This window comes from Rhagoletis zephyria, unplaced genomic scaffold (genome assembly GCF_001687245.7).
Source record: "Rhagoletis zephyria isolate East Lansing unplaced genomic scaffold, Rhagoletis_zephyria_1.1 Rzeph_scaffold_01306, whole genome shotgun sequence".
Lineage (NCBI taxonomy): Eukaryota > Metazoa > Arthropoda > Insecta > Diptera > Tephritidae > Rhagoletis > Rhagoletis zephyria.
Window position 1 is genome coordinate 1 of NW_016158390.1, and position 5,775 is coordinate 5,775.

The following is a 5,775-nucleotide window of genomic DNA, read 5'->3' on the forward strand; positions in this document are numbered from 1 at the left end:
CAATTTGCAATTATGCAAATATTTGTGAGTGCAATTAGCAATCTTTTAAATTAAATTTCAGCTTTTAAAATAGAGTTCTCAAATAGGTGGCATTGACTTACCTTTTTTTGTTTGTTTTCATATGTTAATGCTTTAATAAATGCAATTTCTATTTGAATGTATTGTCAGGAATATATTCCAAGTACCATTAAGTATTTTAAAAACAAAAAAATNTATGCAAACCACGATCCTGTAAAATTCGTTAAGAGAGGAATAGCGGTCCGAGATCGGCGCAACCTTTGTATTCTCTCAATCGTGCGCGCGAAAGGCAAACGGTCTAGCAATGCGCGGTATTGTTGATCAACTTAATACTTTATCAAGAATGATAGAATACAAGATTGCGCCGATCAGAGAGGATTTTTGAGAATAACTTTTGGGTGACGTCACACTGGTGCAATTGCGAGAGAGAAATGCCAAAACGTGAGCAAGAATGGAAGAAGAAGAAAAAATGTTGCAAGGAAAACGCAAACAAGTTGCACAAGTGTGACGTCATGCAAACAACGATTCTGTCAAACTCGTTAAGAGAGGAATAACGGTCCGAGATCGGCGCAACCTTTGTATTCTCTCAATCGTGATACTTTTTTTAAACATAAGGGTTGCTCACAGCTCGAGTGTGTTACCTTGTTAAAGTTGCCACGTTTTAACTTTAGAAGTAAACTGTGAATACCCTAATTGTCTTCCCAGATTCCAAAAGCCGAATGCCAACTTGAATTAAAGGAACCAACACTGAAGTGAGTCAAAATGAAAATAAAAGAGCACAAATTTCTATGTAAAGCAAAACTCTCTGGGAATCCTTCGAGACATCTGCCGGTCATATGACCGGTCATCTAAATGGGAGATCTGCAGCCTTTTGGCATCATATTTTACATCAGAATTGAAGAAATTTCTGAAAAATCTGATCAGTTATTTTGTGTAACTGTGATTTTGCATCCCTTGTCAACATATGGCCTCGGTTGATGTTAACTTAAGGTCGTTGTTTTACTGCCTTAAAATTGAAGCGAAATTTTTACAGCCTTTTTTATGTGTATTGGTTTCTATTTGAGTGTATTGAGAATCGGTCCCCTCCAAAAAAATTTTGCGACTAATCTCTAAAGAGAGTACTCCGGGATATGTCTCAATCGGGTACAATTGGGCATTAATTAGTCGCAACTAGACTCATACGGGTATTATTGGAGATCAATTAGTCTCGACTCATCCCCTACGGGTACGATTGAGGGTTTTATAACAAAAGTTGATTATTTAAAATAATTTATCACAGAAAAAAAGTAAATTAGGTTTCCTTTTTTAATACGCATTAACATTAATAATTACTATTTTTTTTTTAATAAGTAATTGGTTTATTTTAAAATTTTACACCTTTTACTCGCTTTCAAAAAGTAAAAGATCTGAAATTTTAGGAAAAAACTTGCTTAGCTGATATTCATAAGGTCCCGTGTGTTTTGCACTCGAATAAGCCACTATATGATGAATAATTACTTAACACTTTTTAAAAAACAAGCCTTGGCTAACAACTTTGTACAATTCCGTACAAGTATTTTACACACGCATAAGGCATACTAATTTTCACATTTGTAATACTTGCAAATAATTTGGCTTGGACGTATGTACATTAATTTGTAAGCCCAATTAATGTATTTATAATACACACTGATACCAATAAAAAAGAGGAAACACTTTGGAGCTTATTGTACACATATCGCTCGTTGCCATCATTGTCTCGCTCAACTCCACTTATCGCCCAACTTGTTTAAAACACGCTCCACGCCGTTGGCACATTCTGAACAGGCCATTAACACTCTAAATTCATGAACCTAAAACCAAATCAGTTATTCTCTTATTTGGAAGAACCATATTACTAGCACTTCGCTTACAGGCATGTTATTACTCCGGCACTATGAGATAACACGATGATGTTTGCAAGTATAATTTAATTGCGACAAATTCAACAGTTTGAATACTTTTTCTCTGTGGACGCGAGTGAAGATGGTGGAAATCGAATTTGTGAAACCACTAGCTACGAGGAAAATCTTTCTATTGCAAAAGAACAAAATAAATTTAGCACAGGTCATGGTACGATCAATCCTTTACCTTTAAGCTGTCTAAATCTAAAACAACAACTAATATCGGTGTTATGTTTATCCATAGATATTGTCCTGGTCACAAAACAAATTCCTTCACAAAAGCATCCCATCATCTTTGGTGGCCGCATTTGTTGTTCTTGCTCCATAGCGCTCTTAACTACAAAATATTGAAGCAATTATTACTTAGTAATGTTGTTAGTCATATTCTGCGGCTAATTAATAATATACCTGTTTATTGTGCTTAAACGATAATAAAAGCCCACAGCAAATAAATAAAGCAATTTTGAGTAGTCAAAAATCTCAAGTTGTCAACATTCTCCAGCCACGGTCCTGCCAAACTCCAATTTATCGATTAATTAAGAAAAACCATCGATCAAATATAATTCATTATAACCGAGGTGTATAGGTATGCATTTTTTTTTTTTTTTGTTGAAAATATAATAAATGGGTTTTATAGTATGCTCACCACTTCTTTATTTTTTAGAAAATTTGGCAGCTCAGTTCAAAAATTTAGGTCGCACTACAATACATTTTGGCAGCACTAATAAAGTTTAACAATAAGCCTGTTCCCGTACTACAGAATTTAATCAGAAATAGCCCCAACCGACCAGTGTTGCCGGTGAGAACTTTCAGAAAGTCGCAAGAAAGGGGTTATTGACGAAATAAGGTTCATCATATTATTATTTTTTTTACTAGTAAAAGAATACATCTGTTCAACGTAATGTTTAACGTAAAGTAAAAATGATGAATTTATTAATGGCTTTTGGTCGATTTTAGGGATGAGAAAACGACGAACTAACGACGAAAAAACGATTTATCACGGTTAAAAAATGAAAGTAATAAAATAAAAATAAAAGTAAAAAAATAAAATCTTTGGCTAACGAACAAACGTCAAAAATGGACGAACATTAAAGAACAATCGACGAACTATCGATTGCATTACAAAAATCTTAATATTTTCACAAATGAGGTGCTAACGTCGGTTGGGTAGAAATAGTCCGAAGTCGTTCGGTACACATAAGTCAGAATACCAACCGTTTAGCTATTAAATTCTGAACTACGTAACCTATTAAAAAACGAATGATGTCAAAATTAAGGTAACTAATTTGTCTTTCATAATTTATAGATAGCCAATAATTACGGGATGGTATAATATCTATACCAAAGAACGTAGATAACAAGAAGGGACAACTCGTTATAATTGTAGCGAAAGTGAGCAACAGGTGTGTGCCTTCTCTTTTGCCCTAGTACGTTTTTTGATTGGATGAAAAGAGAAGGCATGCCCCTGTTGTGCACTTTCGCTAGAATTATAACGAGTTGTCCCTTCTTATTATCTACGTTCTTTGTCTATACTATCGTATGTATCGTGCAGAAATGGACGTTCCTCTCGTTTGACGCGTTCGAAACGCTTCTTGCATCGTTTTGAAGGCGTCAAAGAAGAGGAAGAAAAATGTCATAGCAATAAATGCGAAGAAAAAAATGTATGATGTACGAAACCTAATAGAATAATATAATAATTTTATATTATGTGGACACGCCGAGTACAAAAATATTCGAAAAAGGGGAAAATAAGTGCATTGTACATCGCAATCCGACGCGAAAAAATCGCGCAAGTGTGCGCACGTTTGCGGATTCGAAGCTACCAGCGATTCAAGTGTTTATCGTGTATCGTACCAATGGCAAATTAATATCGATAACTACAATCAGTAGATGGCGATCTCTATTTTGCAACAGATGTTTTTCACTTGCCGAATATAAAGTTGACCAGCGATTCTAGAAGTATTTTGAGGAAAATTGAATTAAATTAATAAATAAAAGGAGAATTAAAATCGAGAAACAGTGGATAAATTAGCGAGAAATATGAATAAGGTAAGTAAGCGTCATCTTAGAAGATTGGTTCCTAAAGAAAGGGAAAATAACCGTGAAATGTTGAGGTTAAGTGAAAATGCGCAGATTGCCACAATTGCGTCCATTGCTGGAGTTGTCGAAAGTGGAGAAGATGTGCCATGTAATTCGGTAAATGAGGATTTGAAAATATTTTTTTTTTTTAAATCTTAAAATGTGGGCTATTCGCAATTAAATTTCCCATAAAATCCTTTCCGAACTTTTGACAATTCTGGCAAATGAAAATATTAATGTACCTAAATGCGCAGGAAGTTAAAATCATTAATCGTTTTATTTTACTCCAGCACCTTTTTAAAAAATATGGAGCGCAAAACCCGAGCACGTCGGCAGCGGCAGTACCGATAAAAAAGGCAAAATGTAAGTATGCGTTAATTTCTATTGATATTAAAGTATATCGATAAAATAATGTTCTAGATGCGACCGAAAATAGAATCCTCTTAGAAAACAGCTCAAGACGCGTTAGTGTGGCCAGTGAATGCACTATAGGTAAATAACTCCTTTCAGTGACATACATACATACATCTTCCCTTATACATATATCTTTTTATATTTTTTTATAATCACGGAGAATAAGCGTATCAACATCGGCCATACAAACAAATGGTAAGTTTTAAAACCTTATATATACTCACCTTATTATCAAAATAATTTAGTTATAATAAAAATCGCATATATTTTTCATATTTAGAAACCAACCAAGAAGTTTTCCAAGTTGTGTGTTGCAGTCACTGTAACGTGTTTGAAAAACAACTGCAAGCAATGGATAAAAAAATAAAAGTCCTGCAAAATGTGGTGGAAACCCAAAACGCCGCGATCATGGATGCAGTAGCCGGGCAAAAGGTGGCTACAGTCGTCAAATACTTTCCGGTATGCGATATACCTGAAATGCAAGCGTTGGAATGCAAAATAACTTCTGCCAACAGAGATATTTATGTGCGTTATCTATAAATGTAGAAATTTGCTGAATATTTGAAATGCTTTATAAGAAAAAAATTATATATGTATACATACATACATACATTTAAATATATAAAACTTTTCAAATCAATTTCATTTCTCTTTTTAAACTTATCGATTTTGCAGGAGGCTGCTATTTCATTCATTTTATGCAACAACATTAAAAATATTTCATTATTATATTAAGGTTGGACTTAAATCCTTTCCAAACTTTTATGGTGCACTTACAGGTGTTAAAAGTTTTTATTTACAATTTTACACACATATGTACATGGAAAATTTTTCCACTTTCAGGAGCCATTGCTAAAATGCCGTTTAAGGGATTGACGCCGGAAGATACTGTCAGAAACGCACTTAAATTTGAAAAGGCAAAATTTTTCAAAAAGGCATATCGACAAAAGAAAAAAAATTCAGAAAACTAATTTTTAAGTTAATCAAATTTATAAATTGGAATTCTTTTATTATCCATCTCAAAGAAGCACATGCACAAATGAAAATGAATTTAAAAATTAAATTATCGTAAATATTAGACTACTTTAGAATAAGAAAGTACTGAATTTGGAATTAACTAAAAGACTAAAGAAACAAATGTACAAATGAAAGTGAATTAAAAATATTAGACTGTTTTAGAATAAGAAAGAGTAATTAATGTAAATATTAGACTGTTATTGAAAAAGAAAGACTTTCATTTGAACATAAGAGAGAATTTAATTTTTGAATTAATGAAATTAATGAAGTGCAATTTATTTCCATAAAATATCTATGTTTGAGCCATACACAAAGGTGCAGTGTT

General features: G+C 33.2%; 1 long non-coding RNA gene across 1 annotated transcript; it reads left to right on the forward strand.

The window, feature by feature from the left end:
* Nucleotides 1-5,168: 5,168 nt before the first annotated feature.
* Nucleotides 5,169-5,473, forward strand: LOC108363566 (uncharacterized). The gene is made up of 2 exons (XR_001847634.1): nt 5,169-5,212; nt 5,277-5,473. It is a non-coding gene; the product is annotated as an uncharacterized LOC108363566 (long non-coding RNA).
* The last annotated feature ends 302 nt before the right edge of the window (nt 5,474-5,775 follow it).